This window comes from Periplaneta americana, chromosome 6 (genome assembly GCF_040183065.1).
Source record: "Periplaneta americana isolate PAMFEO1 chromosome 6, P.americana_PAMFEO1_priV1, whole genome shotgun sequence".
Lineage (NCBI taxonomy): Eukaryota > Metazoa > Arthropoda > Insecta > Blattodea > Blattidae > Periplaneta > Periplaneta americana.
In genome coordinates this window covers 50,109,174-50,132,774 of record NC_091122.1, presented here as the reverse complement: position 1 = coordinate 50,132,774, position 23,601 = coordinate 50,109,174, and the positions used below count along the sequence as shown (strand labels likewise).

The 23,601-nt window shown below is 41.9% G+C and overlaps 1 protein-coding gene across 2 annotated transcripts in view; it reads left to right on the top strand.

Annotated features, from left to right (window-relative positions):
• ERR (estrogen-related receptor) overlaps positions 1 to 23,601 on the top strand; it is a 370,747-nt gene that overhangs the window by 64,592 nt on the left and 282,554 nt on the right. For both annotated transcript variants that reach the window (XM_069828081.1, XM_069828082.1), the window contains exon 4: positions 14,031 to 14,096. The gene's annotated coding sequence lies outside the window, so the exon portion shown is untranslated. The remainder of the gene's footprint in view (positions 1 to 14,030; positions 14,097 to 23,601) is intronic.

Sequence of the window (23,601 nt, the reverse complement as noted above, 5' to 3'; positions counted from 1 at the left end):
CCTCATAAACTCAAGCTTCGTGACTATATATACTAGACTGTGGTTTTCCTCCTCGACAACATTTGAAGTTCGTACTTTATTTCGATGTTTGTTCATTGTTTTGCCTTATTTTTATTGTTCTTTCTTGCAGCTTGATATGGGATTTTTTCTTAAAATGTTTAGAGATTTTATTACCTAAACTTATACAATTTATACAATTACTGTTTCTAGTCAAAGACATTTTATAACCTATATAATTTATATTATTAGGTCTAGACTCTTAATTTATATTATTTTGTAATAAAACGTATTTTTAAAATTAACCCTAACCTCATTAATATCGCTGTAATAGAGACTCGAATTAAAAATCTTCAAAAGAAATCAGTTAATCCAAGATTTATTGATATGAATCATCTTTCAGCAACCTTCTGTTGCCTTCCATATATCAATAATTCGTTATGCCATTATTTATTAATATACTTATTTTTACTTTTCTCATATCTACATTAAATTTCTCCAACACTTTTAATAGTATCCAAATGTCATTTTCTAGCCATTCACTCCGTTTTCTTTTCTCTTCCATATAATACAATGGAAGGGGTAAAAAAATTCCATAACAGCAGCTATCATAACTTTCTAAATAATAGAGAACTTCAAAATATGAAGGTGATTCTAAACCAAAGATTAACACTACAATCACGATCGCGATTAGGTCGATAATATTACCATCAATGCAGCCCACTATTCGTCTCACAGAATCTCAAGTTCCTTACAATCGCCGGCTGCAAGTTTGTCATATTTTATTGTTGTCTGTCGTGCTTTTTCATTTCCCACGAAGATTTCCTCGTTTTGTATAAAAATGTATGTCTTCTTTTGTATGTACAGATATGGAAATAAAATGTGGTGCTCCCTTATTTTGTTTCGCATGTGCAGTAAACAAGAGCCCCTGTATATATGCTACTTGTGGACATTCGTGTGAAATTGTTGCCTACGTAGAGGTGGACTCTCATCAAGACTAGCTCCAAATTTTAATTCCGTATCTGTAAATGTGGAGAAGTTCTGTCGCCCTTTTACACTAGACACATTGGAAATGAGCAGCGTTATAAAACAAAGTAGTGACAGATAAAATATTGAATAATTTCGAGGGAAAAATTGTTCCGGAGCCGGGTATCGAACCCGGGACCTTTGGTTTAACGTACCAACGCTCTACCACTGAGCTACCCGGGAACTCTAACCGACACCGATCCAATTTTTCCCTCTATATCCACAGACCTCAAAGTGGGCTGACAACCGTCAAGCAACCAACTTCGAGTGCACACTAACTCTGTGTGACTTAAATTGTGGTTTTCTGTTAACGAACAGTGACGTGTATTATGCAAATCAAGATTTCAGGTATAACTCCCTGTAAAGTTGATTTGAATAATTTCGAGGGAAAAATTGTTCCGGAGCCGGGTATCGAACCCGGGACCTTTAGTTTAACGTACCAACGCTCTACCACTGAGCTACCCGGGAACTCTAACCGACACCGATCCAATTTTTCCCTCTATATCCACAGACCTCAAAGTGGGCTGACAACCGTCAAGCAACCAACTTCGAGTGCACACTAACTCTGTGTGACTTAAATTGTGGTTTTCTGTTAACGAACAGTGACGTGTATTATGCAAATCAAGATTTCAGGTATAACTCCCTGTAAAGTTGATTTGAATAATTTCGAGGGAGTTATACCTGAAATCTTGATTTGCATAATACACTTCACTGTTCATTAACAGAAAACCACAATTTAAGTCACACAGAGTTAGTGTGCACTCGAAGTTGGTTGCTTGACGGTTGTCAGCCCACTTTGAGGTCTGTGGCTATAGAGGGAAAAATTGGATCGGTGTCGGTTAGAGTTCCCGGGTAGCTCAGTGGTAGAGCGTTGGTACGTTAAACCAAAGGTCCCGGGTTCGATACCCCTCGAAATTATTCAAATCAACTTTACAGGGAGTTATACCTGAAATCTTGATTTGCAGATAAAATATTAAATTTTATATTTCAAACCATTTCTGCCATACTCTTTTCGCTTAAAGGAAAATCCTAATGTAAACACAAGCACGTGGCAGTCATACCCGTGATTGGCTCCCAGTCGAAACACTCACACGACGCAGGAAAATATAGTTCCATATTTGAGGCGCCCGAGATAAAAATGGGCTATGTGACTTTTTTTTTTCAGAAAATGAGTTATTGACGTCATTGGCAAGTTTGGGTTGAAGACTTTACACTATGAAAGGTGCAGTTTCAAAATGGTTTATTTTAGACATGTAAAATGCATGGAGAAAATTAGTACATGTATCAAAATGGGATATGTTATTATTAATGAATTAATCAAAATGGGCTATGCCAGCCGTTATTGAACAGATCAAAATGGACTATATTTCATATCTTTACGTTATATTTCCAGAGCTTATGAAACAGAATGGTCTATGTTTGCCAAAGTTTGTGTGGTTTAAGTTTTTCCGCTAGATGGTTTAGACCTTAGTTACACAGTAATTATACCTCTACAATTCTGTTCTAATTTATAAGGCAAGGACTGTATTGCTATGAAAAATATTTATTTAAACTAATGTAATAGGCGTTAATTTATGAATTACGGTAATACTACGTCAGACAGAAGATTACAGGCTAAGACTGCTCAAGTATTCACCTGCTAAGAGTGAAAAGTTTATATGAAATCAAGAATGAGATGTCTCCAGACCTTCTCACTTTGATCTATGATTGTCAGCAAAATTTGGCATTTCCACGTCTTCTAACCAAGCAACATATTAAGCCAAGCAATATTACATGTAGGCCTACAATGAAACACTAGTTGAGCAGAGATAAGAAAAAATATTGAGATATAGTGCATTTTCTTACACATGCTAGAACTTGAGACTTCTAAAGGAAATTCTGAAGGAATAGACTGATATGTAATGATATGAATGGAATTGAGAAAATTCTTTTGGTCTCAAATGGATGAGAGTCACAAAAATGCTACTATAATATCGATGATCTGTTGATGGTTCTACAATGAAGCTCCATCATCCCTGATATATGATGGGGTTCTATTCCCTCTTCTTGGACACAGTTTTCTACCCTGCGACAATATATTCGGAAAAGTGGAGAATCAAATAAAAAAATAAGAGGTAATTGTGTTGCCAAAAGAATATCATATTATCGCTGGGAAACATGCAACTGTAATCAAGTTTGGCAATGAAGAATGTCCAGTCCGTAAGTGAAAGAAATTTACAAAAGACATGGTGAAACCGACCAGCTCCATTCTATTTAAGATCTCAGGATTTAAACATCTTTTTTCTTCATCTTATTTAAAGGACAAGCATGTTTACGCTTTTAGAGCAAACAATATTTATCATATGGACTGTGCAAACGAGGAAAATTTTTCTGTAGGTTATCAATACATCGATACATCATGGATGTAGAAGGATTGTTGTAGAAACATTTTGGATTGTTCTGGGAAGGAGAAGACCATTCGCAGATAAACCTGCAAATTCCTATGACCAGGAATGTGCCAACAAACGAACAAGATGGAGAAGAGGACGTTAATGGCCTTTGCATATGCTTTTCCCTTGTTGGTTAGGTAAGGTCACGGTGGCTACGGGCGGTTAGGACGACCCTTTGCACATCGGTCATACTAAGACCATTGTGCACCCCGAATTAATGGGATGAATGAGGATGAGGTTGTACCAGCCAACCGGCCGCATGTCACCCCTCATCTGCTCACCCAATGGAGGCCTCCTACCCTCACACCGAAAAGGTGACCAAGCAGCATAGGATCCATTCCAACGGCCCTTCCAAGGTGTCGGAGTGCCCTTGGAAGTGCTCTTAAGGAATGAATCCTGACAGAGGTATAGCGGAAAGTCCATACCTGTGTAGTAACGGTTAGCGCGTCTAGCCGCGAAGCCAGGTGGTCCGGGTTCGATTTCCGCTCGGGGCAAATTACCTGGTTGAGGTTTTTTCCGGGGGTTTCCCTCAACCCAATATGAGCAAATGCTGGGTAACTTTCGGTGTTGGACCTCGGACTCATTTCACCGGCATTATCACCTTCGTCTCATTCAGACGCTAAATAACCTAAGATGTTGATAAAGCGTCGTAAAATAACCTACTAAAATAAAAATAAAAAAATATAGCGGAAGGGTGGGAACCAAAGAACGGTTGGCTATTGAATGAGATGAGAAAGATGAATGATTTGATATGAAAATCTAAATTCTTTTTCTACACGGGAGGGGAAGAGAAAATGGAACATTGCAATGAAAATTCCAACCCGGCATTTGCCTAAGCAACATTCAAGTTAGTTGGTCTGGGAATCGAACCACGGACCCCCCCCCCCGAATGAGAGTCCCATGCGAAACGCTCGGATATTTTCCTTGTTAAAGATTCCTGTGAACATGTTTGAAGAGTGATTTTGTTATAATTTTCGTAAAACCATGCAATTACTATAATTTTTAAGTAAAACACTTCCAGTTTTTTAAGTTTCTTGTGAATGTTTTGGGAATAGTGCTATTAAAAATAAAATAAAATTATTTCGAAATCTTTTTTAACGAAATCATGTTCAAAAGCATAATTAGATCAAGTAATGTAAAATTAGAGTAATGAGTTTCAAAATAAATGGATCAAAATGGGATATCAAAATTTAAATTTTCTTACAAAACGAGTATTTGGACATTATGATTTGAATAAACATGGTAGGCATATTTACTACTGACGTCTTCATCAATTAGAGCCATTCCCGCACATATATCTATCTTGTATGAGATGTAGGACATTTTTGCATTTTTCTTAAAATGTACTTTGGATGACATAGCCCATTTTGATCTCGGGCCCCTCATTTGGAAACCATAACTTTGTATTATTTGAAAATAAAAATTGAATTCTAGTTATTAAATACGACGAAACATGTAACTTCACTCATATGTAAAACGCTATGTAAAAGAAAAGCTACTTTTATATTTTGTTATCTACGTTGTAAGCGAATGAATACTAAGAGTAGTACCAAGATAGTCTGTTATTGTAATATGCTGGCGCCACTTGAGCTTGTTCTCCTAAGCACGTGATAGTATGGCTTCCTACATACTCAATGTGTGTGATTACTAAACATAAAGTGAAGAGAAAGAAATAGTGTTGGAAGTTAAGTGAGCCGAATCCAATTAATTATAATGTAACAGTTTCCTAAGCAAGCGAATGCATAGTAATAAGGTTAGGTTTACTTTGAAGAGTAACGGGAAATGTTTAACATGAAACAGAATGTACAGGAGAGGGCGGGGTCACTTAAAGAGAATCTCTGGCGCCAAACTGCGGCCAATCAAATCTCATTTCAGTCACGTGCCATTGTTTACTGTAGCATTATTCTTACAACGAAGAGATTTATATAGGTATACTCGTAGAGATAAGGATTTTTACGATTCACGATGCGTAGAATTCAGTTAACGCCAAAACAAGTTTTATGTTTCATAAAGCTTTGTTAAAATGTTTGCATTTCATCAGAATCTTAAAACGTTTACATATTTTGCACGATTTTCCTCATCCGTTGATATTTCGGTAACTCCGGCTGAGCCTATAATATAACGTCTTTGAGCTGACTGGTCTTTCCAGACATTATAAAGAGACAGTAGAGATGTTTTTTTTAGCAAACACTTGAAAACCCAAGCCACCCATTCCACCAAGATTCCGGAATATCCAAGGGCAAGTGAAATCTCCAAATTTCCTTTGAGAGTCATCAAACTTGTAATAACATCAAGTCGAGAAACCACAATAAAATAAGTGGTTTCCTATTCCATCTTTGCTCATTCTTTCGAATCCAGTAAAAGTATTTTCATTGTTGTCATGTCTACTAATATGCATGTAAAGTAATGTTTTGAACTGGTTTAAGCCGTCACATTTTGCTATCTACTTAATTTCTCCTCTTTTTAAAACTTCATTTTTTTTTTTCCATCGTACAAAATATCAAATGGTGTAGTCAGAGGTCTGCATCGGACGTTTTCACTCGAGCGCCAAGTAGTTCATAGCATAATCCGATAGGTAGCGCACATGCATGATGGGTAAAATTGTCACGAGCGATAAATCCTCGAGCGGTATAAGCCGAGCGTTAGATATTCGTTCTTGTTACAGTGATGAACTGTGTAGTAACATCATAGATGTTTATCATTTCAAAACTTTGCAGTGTTTAACTAACCTCTCCATAGTACAACTACAAAACTTACTTTAAAATGTAATATAAATGTTGTAGGTAAATGTTTTTTTTTTTTTTTTTTCCCCCCCACACAGGAGTGATTTTGTTTTTGCCACATCTGATAGTTGTTATTGATGTACATAAATCTAATTATTATAAACGGAGAACACAATCACGATAATGCAAGAACTGTATCAAGTTTTCTAGTAGTAGTAATAATAATAATAATAATAATAATAATAATAATAATATAATAATAATATAATAATAATAATCTCTAATAATTAATGTATCAATCTTTGCGTCTGTAACAGTTGTGCAGCATGATTATTCGTTTTATTATATTTTCTGTGACGTTATCTCTCTACTAATATTGTTATTAATCTACTGCTGTATCAATAATATTTTGTAAAACGTTTCTATATTGTCGCAGTATATAGGCGGAACGCTATATATAGACTTATCATATTATATATTATGTGGTAAATCAATTATTGAATAATTATTAATTAGCAATAATAATTGTATATCGAAGTTTTTCATACTATTTTGTTTATAACTTCATGTTCCAGTTTTGGTACGTTCCATTGACTGTTTCATTAAACGTTTGTCATAAACGCAGAAAATAAAGCCTTATTTTTACCGTGTGAGCAAAACATATGTGTATCTTATCTGTCGCCTTCCATACAAGATAAGACATGTCGGTGAGATGACCTTGTACTGTGCTTCTATTTATTACGAGCGTATCACGACCGATCGTATCTCACTCGAAGGTGCGACACTCGACCGAGTTCAAGCGAGCGATTTAACTCCAATGCAGCACTCTGGTGTAGGTGTAATCTTTTTCCAGAAAATATAGAAAAGTTACTTGTGTTTTAACTAGTGTTAAGTCTACCCAATGTAAGAACTATTTTTTTCCTTCATTGTAAAAATTTGAGTTACCTAGTTCTTGCATTCAGAAAAAGATTTGATGATGGTGAAAAACTGTGTAATTATGCAGATTTATTGTATTTTATTTGATAGCATAATTAATATTCATTTATTTAATTATTTTATTTATGTCCAGGTATTTGATAGAATGTCATTTGCTTTCTTGCTTTCCAATACAATTATGTTAAATCCTGTGGACAGTTCTTTAACTTCACACACTTAAAAATATGATTTTTATTCATTACTGAGCCACTTTCACAACACAAAATACACTCTGGAGAAGGGAAAATGGAGATCCGATGTAGATGAACGGCCAGACAGTCATGTCCTGCTGATATTCGGAATATCGCCTCAGCATTTATTCTTGGTCCTTCAGGTATTGGTGATTTGTAGTGCATTAGAATCCTCTAAAACAGCGTTTCTCAAACTTTTTTGAAGCGGGGACCACTTTTTAAAATCAGAACAGTTCCGCGGACCACCTTACTCTTGTTCCCTTCGAAAGCAAATTTATCATTTTCGTAGCCTATTTTAATACCAGTATATTTATATTTTAAAATTGAATTAAGGTTTGGTACTTTGGTCCTCTGTTATGAATTCGGGTGGTCCCTGGCTGGATTACAGGCACGGCGCCAGATGTGCAGGGAAACACCACGTATATAGTGCTTTAAATCCCTCTTTTGTTGCTGAGAGTAGAGTGAGAAGTCGATAGACGGATAGGGTAATAAATTTCATAAAATATCTGTATTGGGAGAAAAAGTGAAATTCAATTTTCTTGTGTCATTTCCAAACTCTGAGATTTTAAGCTATAGTGTGATACGCAATTCCTTCGAATTCTATTTTGTCTTCTGTCTTTTTTGAAGGACCACAAGGGCAGACCTCGAGGACCACAAGTGGTCCGCGGACCATAGTTTGAGAAACGCTGCTCTAAAGTTTTCCCTCACATGAGGTGAGGTTTATCTGGTTCAGTTTATGTTTACATTTTGTATTTTGACAAAATAAATGTCATATTATACAAAAATACAAAAATTTTCATATTGTGCCGGTTTCTGGTTATTGTACAAGTTTTTGTTGTCGTTTCTCTTATTAGTGTATTATTATTGTGGTCGCAGAGAAAGGCGCAACTTGTGGCGTTTCTAGTAAAGCACATGGAATATACAGAGCCAAATGGCGACGTTACAACTAAACAGCAATCCCCTTCTCTCACACCGATGGAGGGGGTGCGGGTGGACAGGCTGGTAGTTAAACGCAGATGTAATTGAATATACGCATCTACAGACCCGATTATTTAGACCTGACACATGGATGAATATATAATAGGATGCGAAACTTACCGAGTTTCCCGTAACACATACTAGAGGCGCTGTTGTAGAAAATGATTTTGCTGCCACCAGTTAGAGGGAGGGGCGTTATTACATCTAGCAGCGCACCAAGTAGCGAAAAGAGTAATTACTCCATGCATTTAGCAGCGCACCTAGTGACGAAAATGTTAAACTGTGCAGAAAGTATTCCCTCCCACCCTCATCGATATTCAAAACTAACCCAATTTAAAATAAAACATTTACATTTTTATTCCTCACAGCAGCTTCTACTGAAAATTCTTACCGGAGCCAACAGGAAGATAAAAGATACGATCTATTTAACACTAACCAATTAAAATATAACCAGACACAGACAAAAAAATAAAGCAAAAGGTTAGATAATTGGGATTGTATTCTTTGGGTATTTATTGTACAGCGCAATGGAAAAGTCTGCAAGAACTACTTAGATAGTTTAATTTATTATATCACTATTACTTTACAATACATTCAACAACACTATTTTTACAACGTCCATAAACATCATTGTTTAACATGCACTGCTTATACACACACGTAATATCACTTTATGTTCACTTATTAGCAAGTTTCTGTCTGCCATCATGGCTCCTCGACGAGTCCTCGAGCAATATCTCGAACGGATAAATAGAGAACTGTGGGTAATGTACCCAACACGTAGTTCTAATGTTCACCACCTACGACGTTGGGCGCTGATCATCTTATTTCAGCCCCCCACTGCCAGATGGTGCTGACCGCAGTTTCGCATCCTATTATATATTTATCCATGCCGGACAGCTCGGCGACGCGAAAGAGGGGAAGTAATAGAAGTAGTGGGGAAAATTCCGGAGTAGAGATAAGAGCGGTCAGTAAAGAAATGCAGTACAGCTTACTGTACTGGAAACACCCAGCTCTACAGCACGTGTGACATCCGATCGCTCTGAATGCCAGGGACTGAGTAACGCGAACACCACTTGGCATAACTTAATGGACTCGCCTGACCCAGGCGCACATTGTCGGCGACTGTTTTGACTAAATAATCGTACTGTACATGGCAACGTTGTGTCCACTTCGTGTTTGGCGCCAGGAAGACCAGTGACGTACCCAGTTCCCATTGGCTGAGGGATTAGGGAGCGAATAGAAGTTTACAAATGTACTTTACGGATTTGTCAAGACTAACTTACTTTCCATGCGACCACAGTAGGCCTATAGATCAGTGTTTCCCCGGCTTTCAGTAATGTGCAGTTTTGACTTTTGCGATCGTGCATATTTCGCGCTGTGTAACAAAGTACCATATATTGACAGCAAATAATGACCTAAGGAATGAGGTACAAAGAAGAATAAATCTGGCTAACAGGGCATATTATTCACTTTTACCAATTGTTAAAAATAAAATAATATCTAGAGGAATCAAAATCAAGATTTACAAAACCCTAATAAGACCCATTATAACATATGGTACAGAAACATGGGTTCTGAATAAAAATACATGCAAACAACTAGCAGTATTTGAGAGGAAAATCTTAAGAAGGATATTCGGAGCAATTGAAACAGTGGATGGATGGAGAGCCAGATATAATAATGAGATATACGAACTGTATAAGGAATCGGATTTGGAGGCGCACATAAGATGTCAAAGACTGAGATGGTTGGGACACGTCACAAGGATGGAAACAACAAGGAAAGTGAAGATTGTCTTCAATAACAACCCAAATGGAAGCAGATTAAGAGGAAGACCGAGAACAAGATGGTGGAACTGTGTACGAGTGGATGTGAATAGATTAGGAATAAGGAATTGGAGGGAGTTGGCGATGGATAGAGAAGGATGGAAGAGAGCCATAGAGGAGGCTAAGGCCCACCTGGGCTGTAATACCAAATAAGAAGAAGAAGAACAAAGTACCATGGTAATTTTTTTGTGAATGGCTATAATAGCCTAACTCATAAATTGTGAAACTTACGTTTCTAACAAGAAAATATTGCAGTAATAAGGGTACACGGGAAAAGCGAACAATGTCACGATGCTGTTAAGGGTGATGTCATTATCTAATTCACTGTATTACTACAAACGTTAGTGTTATTTTTACCAAAAGTGGTAAAGGAGAATTAAAACCACGGATACAATCAAGTAGAAACACCAATAAATTTAGCAGTAATATACCGAAATAGATCAATATCTCAACCTTAATGGAAATGTGACATTGTTCGTTTTCCCCGTGTACCCTTCGTATAATCTATAGATAGGCCTACATGGAAATTTTAGGAAACAAGTAACGGTACGTTTTTAAAAGCTTAGATGAGCTTATTGTTAACGTCGTACTTTCACGAAGTCGTTCTTAGATTCAACAGGAATTCATCGGTGCTTATCGGAACAGTTTTGCTGCTCGAACCCCAGATCACATATCACATATAGATTACTCATTCCTATGTTAAAATCGGTTGCACTTTGAAAAGAACAACCGCCAGGATGGCCACCCGTCCGCCGTAAACGAACACGAGATGGCAGTACAGTCGCTAATGCAATTCAAATGGGAGTTATGACGTGACTCCTTATGTAACAACTACTATAGATGGCAGCATAGGAAACCTGACAAAAGTTGTTACCGTCAAAGCCTATAACGCCGAGCAATCTGGGTATATATGATCTAGACTCGAACTCATCGGCTTTTGAGACGTGAATATTATGATCAATTGTAGAGTAGGTTTATGATTATTATTATTTGCGTCGTGTAGCTCATAGTGGAAGACTGTCGACGATAGAGGCATATTAATGAATAAAAAGAAACAGTGTTCAGACATTATTGATAATTGATTATTTTATGTTCTTGTCAAAATGATGAACTGTTAATCGAAATCAGAAACGTTCTCAAGCGAAGACGATGTAATTTTATTCAATTTAATTAAAAGGAGACATGTATATGTTATAATTATATAAAACACGGAATTGGGATTGTCATGTCACGTTACTAAGACACTGGCTTGAAATAACATTTTAATTTGTCCAGATTTGCATTGGAGTTACATTACGATTATTTAGTCCTGACAGTCGCCGACAATGTGCGCCTGGGTCAGGCGAATCCATTAAGTTACGCCAAGGGGTGTTCAGGTTAGTCAGTCGGTTGCATTCAGAGCGATCGGATGTCACGTTTGCGGTATAGCGTTGTGTTTCCAGTACAGTTAAACTTCGGAACTCTCCCCACTACTCCTATTATTTCCCCTCTTTCACGTCGCTGAGCTGTCAGGACTAAATAATCAGTCTGTAGTAATAATAACGAAGTCCACCATAGTTTACTGCACCGTTTCTCAAACTATGGTCCGCGGACCACCTGTGGTCCTCGAAGTCTGCCCTTGTGGTCCTTCAAAAAAACACAGAAGAAGAAATAAAATTCGAACGAATTGCGTATCACACTGTAGCTTAAAATCCCAGAGTTTGAAAATGACACATGGCAATCGAATTTCACTTTTTCTCCCAGTACAGACATTTTATGAAATTTATTACCCTACCCGTCTATCGACTTCCCACTCTACTCTCAGCAACAAAAGAGGGATTTAAAGTACTATATACGTGGTGTTTCTCGACATCTTTTCCCTGCACATCTGGCGCCGCGACCACACGAATTCATAACAGAGGACCAAAATACCGAATCTTAATTCAATTTTAAAATATATGTATACTGGTATTAAAATCGGCTACGAAAATGATAAATTTGCTTTCGAAGGGAACAAGAGTAAGGTGGTCCGCGGAACTGTTCTGACTTTAAAAAGTGGTCCCCACTTCAAAAAAGTTTGAGAAACGCTGGTTTAGTGGATAGCATACGCGCTTCCCATCCAAGCGGTCCATGGTCCTATCCCCTACGTGAACGTTGGAAGAGATGTTCCTTCCATGGGACTCAATGTTTCTCTCTTACCATATGCTGTCCTGTGTTGTCTCAGCGGTAACCATGTATCTTGCTGACCACAGGACCAGGGAGATCTGTGATGTGTCACTATCTAATGTGTGCTTCAGAGAGAATAAGGTAAAAAAGGTTTAGACGACGAAAGAAATAATAATATTAAAATGTTTTTTTGTTTTTGTTTTTTTTTTTTACCTTTGTCAGGTATACGTAAAATGTTAAATGTCCATAATGATATTCTTACAAACTTACCAAGTAGAAGGAAATTTTGTGTTAATGTGTGGGGGTAAGTAGGGTATAAAATCTCTCGCTCATTTATTTCATCCTGCAATACTGTTTATGGACGGAATTATCCGAACACCTATGTATACACTTAGTTGTTGTTCTATTACTGGACTGTAAACATCTGTATAAATCTCTGTCCACAATCACATTATAACAACTCTAAACAGAACAGTTTCGCCAGTAATGGCAGAAGTAGTACCACAGTCTAGTATATTCAGTCACGAAGTTTGAGTTTAGGGTACTAGGAACAATAGACAATGCAGGTACTATTTCGCATTGGCTGTGATGAGGCGATAGTAGCGATCCTAGTGGTTAGCAACTATCTATGGATCCATATTTACTACGTATTGAGCTTCGTGACTGTATATACTAGACTGTGGTAGTACCATTGGGGTGGTTGAGTGGTCAGACCTTCAATCTGTCACACAGGCGGTCCGGATTCGTGTTCCGGTGAAGCCTGGAATTTTTCATTGAAAAATTGGGGCTTTTCTCGGGGTTTTCCCGTTTAGCCATAATAGACATTTACATCATTCTGTCAACATTTCTCCATTCCATCATTATTCTCTAGCAGGGATGTAGAACTGGGAGAGAGAGGGGTGGAAGCATGGGAAAGCATTGGCTCCCCTTCCACAATCCACGGGCTTTGAATGACATCTCCGTGATCTGTCCAAAACCATGTGGCAGATAAGAACATACTGATGCTTACAAAGTGACGGAAGTATTTCCTACCACAATAATAATAACACTTAAACTTAACCAACAAATTCGGATTAAATGCATTACATGTCTAATGGTTTGTACACAAATGCAATACGTCCACACACACACACACACGCACGCACGCAAATATATATATATATATATATATATATATATATATATATAAACAATATCCTTAACATTTGTGCCGTTTTCAAGGCATTGAATAATTATTTACTTTGTCAGAACTACTCAGACTTGAAAGTGTTTGTGACATGATGCCTTACCGTTATGCGGCTTGGATTCTCGTCACAACAGACCACGTTGTACTGTTTCCTGCTTTCTTTAGACTCAAATGTATTCTACTAAATCGACGGAGCAGTATACATGGCAATTCTGAATATCTTCGTTTCTGGACAGTGTGAGTTAGAATATTGTCGCTATATAAAATATATGGTCCACACCTGTGGAGTAACGGTCAGCACGTCTGGCCGCGAAACCAGGTGGCCCGAGTTCGAATCCCGGTCGGGGCAAGTTACCTGGTTGAGGTTTTTTCCGGGGTTTTCCCTCAACCCAATACGAGCAGATGCTGGGTAACTTTCGGTGTTGGACCCCGGACTCATTTCACCGACATTATCACCTTCATTTCATTCAGACGCTAATTAACCTGAGATGTTGATACAGCGTCGTAGAATAACCCAATAAAATAAAATATGTTTTTTTTTTTTTTTTCAGCGATAGACGCTCAAGTTTCCACGAGGAAAATACTGGAATGATTCGTTACGTGCAGCGACAGCAAAAGTAAGTTCATTCGCATGATGTCTTTCTTTAATATATTAATTTTAATTGAATATTTTTGTAAGGAATATTATTTTAGTGTATGTTTACAAACATATTTCGGACTAATTTGTTTTTGCGTGTACTTGTGCTCTGAAAATATGTTACGTGTTGGGAATCGAACTCGGATCCCCTGCAGTTGTAATTATTTGTTGAGCAGTGTAACAGTACAAAATTATCTTATTGCTGTGAACGTTGAGATGAACGCTGTGACTTGAAATCAAATCTCAAGTCACAAATTGAAACCCAGGTGAAGACGATGGATTTAGGGACGCTATATATAACATTCGTAGTATGGTTTATCTAGGATGAGAAGCAAAACCGGAATGATTAAATCGTAGATTTACGACGCTTAAAGAAATTATGTCCTTGCATGAGAGAGCTCCAATCAAAATTTACTGGTTACGTGCTTTGCGGACAAATTATCCGATTGAGACTGCAGACGTTTCTGCAGAAAAAATGTCTCATAGAATGCATATTCTTAGAGGCAAAGCAGGGAAGATGATGTCAAGCACAATCAGGTAATAAGTTAATTTGCTGAAAAAAAACTGTCGATTCAAGAATGCATTGGAAGAAATGGTGAACAGGAGAAAGGTTCGGGGCAGAAGAAGATATCAGATGATAGATAACATTAAGATACATGGATCGTACGCAGAGACCAAGAGGAAGGCGGAAAATAGGAAAGATAGGAAAATGCTGAGTTTACAGTGAAAGACCTGCCCTTGGGCGGAACACCATGAATAATGATAATAATAATAATATTATTATTGTAAATTTTATTAGTAACAACAATGTAATTTATTCGTCACAACAATAATTCCTTTCTACAATACACCTTAAACGCTCTCGTCAACAATTGGATCTTCACTCACACAGTATTCGTTATAGCACTCCACCGACGACAATGACAATTGACTTGGACTATTACGCACAACAATGAACTGTTAATCTTAACTAATCTTTACAAAGCACTATTTACAAATCAGAACTACCAGTTCTCAGTTCACAGTTCTTCTATCTCAGTCACTCGAGTTCACGGTATCTCGAACCTCAGACCTTCAGAGACAGTTCACTGTACTCGAACTCGGGTCCCTCCAACTGCGGTCCACTGCACTCGAACTCAGGTCCCTCCAACTGCGGTCCACTGCACTCGAACTCAGGCCTTCGGATGCTGACGCAGATGCGGACGCACACTCGAGTCGAACTCCGGCTGGCTTGCTTGCTCTGGCTTTCTCACTGACTGAATAACTGAAAACTCTGAAGACTCTGTCTAGTTCGCTGGCGCCTGCTCTTTTATAGCAAAATCATAGTTGCGAGAACCTTCTACAGGTGTGTAGAGAATTATCTCAATATCTCTACATCGACAGACGTCTGGAATAATCGGGAAGGTCGTTCCACATCCACTGCGTAGCAGCTGCGCGCGCAGACTCGTCGCGTGACGTAATACACCCTCTCTCCCTTCTCTCCACCGCGCGACGTCACTCAATGTTCCGTGGAGCCCGTGCGATCTGCTTTCTTGCGGGACGCTGGTCGTGAGTTCGATTCTCACGTCGCTGTCACATTGCCCCCTCCTTAGGGCTGCTCGTCCCGGGCAGTCCCTTGGTAGGCTGCTAATCGGTCCAGATGCACCACCATCATCTTCCCTCGAGGTTGTCGCTGGATCCGGTACACCAAGTCGTTGATCCGGGTCACCACGCGGTATGGTCCATCCCAGGCACGCTGCAGCTTTGGTGATTTCCCTTTGGTCCTGGTAGGTCGATACAGCCACACCAGGTCGCCCTCCTGGAATCCTGCAGAGTTGGCTAATCTGTCGTAGCGCACCTTCATCCTGTCGCTGGCCATCTTGAGGTGCTCTCTGGCCAGTTGGTGAATTCCATTCAACTTCTCGGTGAGTTCTGCCACATAGTCAGTCGCTGGCTGGTCGGCGCTGGGTGGCGTGCCAAACAGCAGATCACAGGGCAGGCGCAGCTCTCTCCCGAAGACCATGTTTGCCGGTGTCATCCCTGTTGTATCGTGGACCGAAGCTCTGTAGGCCAAGAGGAACAGTGGGACTCTGGCATCCCAGTCTCGTTGATGGTTGGACACCACCTTCCGCAGATGCTCTTCCAAGGTTTTGATGTAGCGTTCCACCATACCATCGGACTGTGGGTGGAGGGGAGTGGTCCTGGTTTTATGCACCCCCAGACGCTCGAACAATTCTCCCATCAGGTTGGATTCGAAGTTGCGCCCCTGATCGCTATGCAATTCCCGGGGCACCCCGAATCGGCAGATGAAGTTGTCAAGCAGCGCGTCGGCCACCGTCGAAGCCTCTTGGTTGGGAATCGCGTACACCTCTGGCCATTTTGTGAAGTAATCCATGGCGACTAGCAGGTAGCGGTTCCCGCGATCCGTGACCGGGAACGGTCCAGCAACGTCGATGGCGATCCTCTCAAAAGGAGCTCCCACGTTGTACTGCTGCATGGCTCCCCTGCTGCGGGTCCTTGGTCCGCGACTGGCTGCACAGGTGTCGCATCTTCGGCACCATTGTTCCGTGTCGGTCCTCTGATGCAACCAATAGAACCTCTGCCTTAACTTGTCCAGCGTCCTGTTGGCTCCCAGGTGGCCTCCAGTCACTCCAGCATGAGTCTCCTCCAGCACTTCCTTCACCTTGCTCCTGGGCAGGACAAGTTGTTCTATGCGGGTCCTTCCATCGGCCGACTCCCAAATCCTCTTCAGGATACCGTCCTTGACAGTGAAGGATTCCCACTGGGCCCAGTAGCTCTTGTAAGTGGTGCTACGGTTGGCGATATCGGCCCATACTGGTCTCTGGCCGGACTCCACATCACGCAGTAGCTGTCCAATGTTTGGGTCCTCCAGCTGCTCCCTCCTTATGGCGGCGTTATCCCATCCTGGGCTCGGCTGGGCGGCAATTGCTCGGACTGCGTGGGCGCCATCCCGCTCTTCTACTTTCAGGCAGTGTTTGCAGCCATCCGGGCACGGACGTCGTGACAGGGCATCAGCGTTGGAATGTTTCTTCCCTTGTCGGTGTTCAGAGGTGAAGTTGTACTCCTGCAGACGTTGAACCCAACGGGCGGTCTGCCCCTCCAGATTCTTGAAGCCCAATAGCCAGGTGAGTGCAGAATGGTCTGTCCTCAGATGGAATTCCTGGCCATACAAATATTTGTGGAAGTGCTTCAGGGCTTCCACAATGGCAAGAAGTTCTCTACGCGTCACACAGTAGTTTCTCTCAGCCTTGGATAGTGTTCGGCTGAAGTAGGCAATCACCCTCTCTTGCCCGTCCTGTTCCTGAGAGAGTACTCCGCCGATGCCTACGTTGCTAGTGTCCGTGTCGAGCGTGAACTTCCTTCCAGGGATGGGATATCCCAGTACAGGAGCAGTGCAGAGCGCCTCTTTCAGCGACTGGAAGGATGACTCCGCCTCGTCTGTCCACTGGAATTGTCGTTTCTCCTCGGTCAGCTGGGTTAGAGGCTTAGCGATGTTGGCGTACCCAGCTACGAACCTTCTGTAATAAGTGCAGAGGCCGAGAAAGCGGCGCAGCTCCTGCTTGTCCCTCGGTCTCGGCCATCCTCTGACGGCTTGTAGCTTCTCCGGGTCCGTGGCCACTCCGTTGGTCCCTACTACGTGTCCCAAGTAGTTGACCTTCTTCTGGAATAGATGACATTTCTTCGGGTTCAACTTCAGTCTGGCTTGTCGCAGTCTCTCGAACACTTTCCTCAGGTTCATCAGCTGTTCGCCGAAAGTCTTGCCCACCACGATGACGTCATCAAGGTACAGCAAACAGGTGTCGTATGTCAGGCCTCTCATTACGGACTCCATTAGTCTCTGGAATGTAGCCGGGGCGTTGCAGAGGCCGAACGGCATAACGGTGAACTGCCATAGTCCCTGGCCTGTAGAGAATGCCGTTTTCTCCTTATCCTCCGGATGTAGCCCCACCCTGCCAGTATCCTGACTTGAGATCCAACGTCGAGAACCACTCTGCTCCGGCCAGGGTGTCCAAGGTGTCGTCAATTCGTGGAAGGGGAAAGCAGTCCTTCTTGGTGACGTCATTCAGTCTTCTGTAGTCCACGCAGAAGCGCAGGTCCCCATTCTTCTTCTTCACCAGCACCACAGGTGATGACCAAGGGCTGTCGGATTCCTCGATGACCCCTCTTGCTTTCATGTCCTCCAGTTGGTTGTCAATCTCCCTCTGTTTAGCTAGAGGGACGCGTCGAGGAGGTTGTCTGATTGGGCGAGCATTTCCGGTGTCGATGCGGTGCTGGACTTTCTCCGTTCTCCCGTAGTCATTTTCAGACAGACTGAACACGTCCTGAAATTCTGTCAGTAGATCGTGGACTTGTCTTCTTTCTCTTTTGCTTAAATTCGCCGGCAATTCTCGAGCCAGCTCTTTCAGTGGTGGGTCTAAATCTGGACGTGGTCGGTGACACTCCTCGTTTTCTGCCAGCGACGTCACAGACACCACCGGCTCGACGTTACCTAGTACAGTTCCACTAGGCACCTCCTTGTCCCGATTGGTGACATTCAGGACCCTCACCGGTACCACCTTCTGATTCGGGAGTAAGGATCTGGCCACATAAACCCCATCTATCGGAGTTGTTTGCGAATCGAGGAGCAGGTTTCTCTTAGGTTTTCCGTCCAGTCTTGCCGTCACCATCATCTCGCAGCCTGCTGGGATTGTCACATGATTCTCCAGGGTGAGTCTGCCGGCCATGGGTTGGTCTTCGACGTCCCTCAGGAACACTTCATCCTGACCAAAACGCAGGATACGGCGCCTGACGTCCACCGTGGCATCGAAGATCCGCATGGCGTCGAGTCCCAGGATGACGTCTTCAGTGATGTTGGCGACGAACACCCACATCTCCAGTCTCCTCTTTCCCAATGTCAGATCCAGGAAAACCTCCTTTTGGATGGGCAGGTTCTCGCCTGAGGCAGTACGTAGCTCATACCGGCGCAGCGGCGTCCTCCCAGGTAAGCCACGCACGACTTCCGGTCTGGCGATAGTGAGCGACGCCCCGGTGTCTACCAGTACTCTGCATGGGCGGCCTCTTATCCATCCGTCAGCAATCAGCCCATCGTCGCATCTTCTGTTAACCGTCTTCAAGATCAGCCGAGGGGATGGTGATGACGGCGCCGACGTGCCCCTCGTCGCATCGGCCCCTTTTAGTTTTCCTGTTTGTGACCAGATCGGTCACAGTCCCTCCTCAGGTGTCCAGGCTCGCCGCAGGACCAGCAGGTGGGCACTCCTCGTCTTCGTCGCTCGGGTGATTTCGGTTGACGTTCCTCGACGTCGGCCGCCGCGACGCTCCTAATCCGGTGCGATGCCGAGACGTTCACCGTCAACTTGGCTGCCTCCATCCTGAGGGCCGCCGCCAGAGCTGCATTGATGGTGCGATGCTCTGCCAGGAGTAGCTGTTGCTTTATTTCCGGGTCTCGAACTCCGCTGCCGAAGGTGTAGGCCGCCTCTCCAGCGATGAAGTCATTAGGTAGGCCCCTGAGCGCCTTATGGGCCAGTTGTTCCACCGCCATCGCGAATTCTTGCAGGGACTCGCCTGACTGTTGGACCCTCGTTTTTAGTTGGGTCCTAAATGCTGCAGCAAGTTGATGGTCACCATAACGTCCCTCCAAGGCCGCCATTATCTCAGCGGCTGTCCCATCTTCTGGAACGCTGTGAAGAATCTCCGACGCCTGTCCCTGAAGCGCGGCCAGCAGCTGAGTAGTTTTCTCTGCTGGCGTCCACCCATTGTGCTCTGCGATGGCCTCGAACTGGCGACGGAATATCGCCCAAGACGTCGTACCGTCGAACTTCGGCGTCTTGACGTTGTGATGTCTGGCTGAAGCCGATGGTTCCGCAGGGGCACTATATGGAGTCCTCAACTCTGTGGCCGCTTCTTGCATGGCACGTCGAACCTCCTCGGCAACTATCTGTTTATGTTCTCTAGCCTGGCGATCCACCAACGCGAGGATGTGCTTGTTTTCTTCAGCATGTCTGTCCATCACCTCACTCGTCTTGTCCAGCAACTCGCTCGTCTGCACTTGACGACGCTCGAGATCGCGGATTTTGCCGTCGAAATGGTCTACCTCCTGTCTCAATTCGGTTACTGTCTCGTTTATAGTTGTAAAATTCTTGTTTAGGTTGTCAAGATCGGCTTTGAGTTCGTCTTTCACGATGGCGACAATTCCATCTACGTGGGCCGAAACGCTTTCAATTTGCGAAGTGACGTCATCTTTCACTCCGCTTATGTCGCCTTTCACTCCGCTTATGTCACTTTTCATCTCTGTTTTCACTTCACTTATGTCACTTTTCATCTCCGTTTTCACATCACTTATGTCGTTCTTAACCTCACTGATGTGCCTGTTCATGTCGTTCATGTTATCTTTTACTTCACTAATGTGCATGTTCATTTCTGCTTTCATTTCTGCGATGGCTTGCAGGATCTGCTGTAGGTTCTCCATTGTCGATAATGTCCCGATTCTGACACCAGTGTAAATTTTATTAGTAACAACAATGTAATTTATTCGTCACAACAATAATTCCTTTCTACAATACACCTTAAACGCTCTCGTCAACAATTGGATCTTCACTCACACAGTATTCGTTATAGCACTCCACCGACGACAATGACAATTGACTTGGACTATTACGCACAACAATGAACTGTTAATCTTAACTAATCTTTACAAAGCACTATTTACAAATCAGAACTACCAGTTCTCAGTTCACAGTTCTTCTATCTCAGTCACTCGAGTTCACGGTATCTCGAACCTCAGACCTTCAGAGACAGTTCACTGTACTCGAACTCGGGTCCCTCCAACTGCGGTCCACTGCACTCGAACTCAGGTCCCTCCAACTGCGGTCCACTGCACTCGAACTCAGGCCTTCGGATGCTGACGCAGATGCGGACGCACACTCGAGTCGAACTCCGGCTGGCTTGCTTGCTCTGGCTTTCTCACTGACTGAATAACTGAAAACTCTGAAGACTCTGTCTAGTTCGCTGGCGCCTGCTCTTTTATAGCAAAATCATAGTTGCGAGAACCTTCTACAGGTGTGTAGAGAATTATCTCAATATCTCTACATCGACAGACGTCTGGAATAATCGGGAAGGTCGTTCCACATCCACTGCGTAGCAGCTGCGCGCGCAGACTCGTCGCGTGACGTAATACACCCTCTCTCCCTTCTCTCCACCGCGCGACGTCACTCAATGTTCCGTGGAGCCCGTGCGATCTGCTTTCTTGCGGGACGCTGGTCGTGAGTTCGATTCTCACGTCGCTGTCACATTATTATTAGGCCTATTATTATTATTTATTTATTTATTGATCAGATTTTTTTTGTATTCGACAGATATTGGAGAAAAAATAGGAGTATAAGGGTACAGTACATCAGTTATTCATAGATTTCAAAAAGGCATATGACTCGGTTATGAGAGAAGTTTTATGTAATATTCTTATTTAATTTGGTATTTCCAAGAAACTAGTTCTATTAATTAAAATGTATCTCAGTGAAACTTACAGCAGAGTCCGCATAGGCCAATTTCTATCTGATGCTTTTCCTATTCACTGCGGACTAAAGCAAGGAGATGCAAAATCACTTTTACTTTTTAACTTCGCTCTAGAATATGCCATTAGGAAAGATCAGGATAGCATAGAGAGTTTGGAATTGAACGGATTACATCAGCTGCTTGTCTATGCGGATGACGTGAATATGTTAAAAGAAAATTCACAGACGATTAGGGAAACCACGGGAATTTTACTTGAAGCTAGTAAAGCGATAGGTTTGGAAGTAAATCCCGAAAAGACAAAGTATATGATTATGTCTCGTGATCAGAATATTGTACGAAATGGAGATACAAAAATCGGAGAGGTTAAGGGTGTTTGAGAATAAGGTGCTTAGGAAAATATTTGGGGCTAAGCGGGATGAAGTTACAGGAGAATGGAGAAAGTTACACAACGCAGAACTGCACGCATTGTTTTCTACACCTGACATAATTAGGAACATTAAATCCAGACGTTTGAGATGGGCAGGGCATGTTGCACGTATGGGCGAACCCAGAAATGCATATAGAGTGTTAGTTGGGAGACCGGAGGAAAAAAAGGCCTTTGGGGAGGCCGAGACGTAGATGGAAGGATAATATTAAAATGGATTTGAGGGAGGTGCATATGATGCTAGAGACTGGATTAATCTTGCACAGGATAGGGATCGATGGCGGGCTTATTTGAGGACGGCAAAGAATCTGCGGTTTCCTTAAAAGCCATTTATATGTAAGTATTATTGTTATTATTATTATTATTATTATTATTATTATTATTATTATTTCGTTTTCATATGAGGTTCGTTCCAGCAGTGTTCAGAATCGATTCTGAACTGGCTGCTCATGCGCAATAGCTCATTGTGCGTTTCAACAAGACTAGAACTGATTCCGAACCGATACTGAACTCCCAGTTCCCTGTTCCAACGTGCTTTAGAACTCGTTCGGAGCGAGTGAAATTAGTTCTAGATTAAGAGCAGGAACTGGGACTTCTGAACGCTGACGCTTGCGGAAATGGTTTAATTTGAAGTTCTGGTTAAAATGCTTCGAAACTAGGCCGGTTAAAATAAAATTGTCCATCATGAGTGATTTGGAAGGTGATAGCGATATATTTTACGAAAAATTAAGTTCGGAAGATGAATATAATTTTAATTAATATGGAAAGTAACTTCGAAGGCCGTGAAAGAAGAGTTCAAGAAACGTTTGAACAACGTAAAATCCCGAACTAGTCCTGAAACCGTACACAACTAGCCCATGCGTCGAAAGAAGTTCAGTATTAGTTCGGAATGCGTTCTGAATTGCTTGCTGGAACAAAACATCGATTTCAATACCCATACCGTACTGAATACGATTCCAATGAACCCTTTTCTCATGCAATTTTCGATACGGTATTTAAATACGGAAGCTGAAGTTCCGAAAATAGTTACGTTTGTTAACATGTCATGGACATGTTAGCATGTTGGTCATTTTGTAGACCTTGGTTATGAACACACTATGAACTATGTTGCGTTTTCTAAATGAGGCGCCTGGAAACTTAATATTCTGAACGATAATGTAGAATGGTAATAATAACACGAATTTTGAACTTACAAAATTGCGCTCGCTCTTGGTAAAACAGTTACTTACTTACTAACTTATTGGCTTTTGAGGAACCCGGATGTTCATTGCCGCCCTCACATAAGCCCGCCATCGGTCCCTATACTGAGCAAGATTAATCCAGTCTCTATCATCATATCCCACCTCCCTCAAATCCATTTTAATATTATCTTCTCATCTACGTCTCGGCCTCTCCAAAAGTATTTTTCCCTCTGGCCTCCCAACTAACACTCTATGTGCATTTCTGGATTCGCCCATACGTGCTACATGCCCTGCCCATCTCAAACGTCTGGATTTAATGTTCCTAATTACGTCAGGTGAAGAATACAATGCGTGCAGTTCTGTGTTGTGTA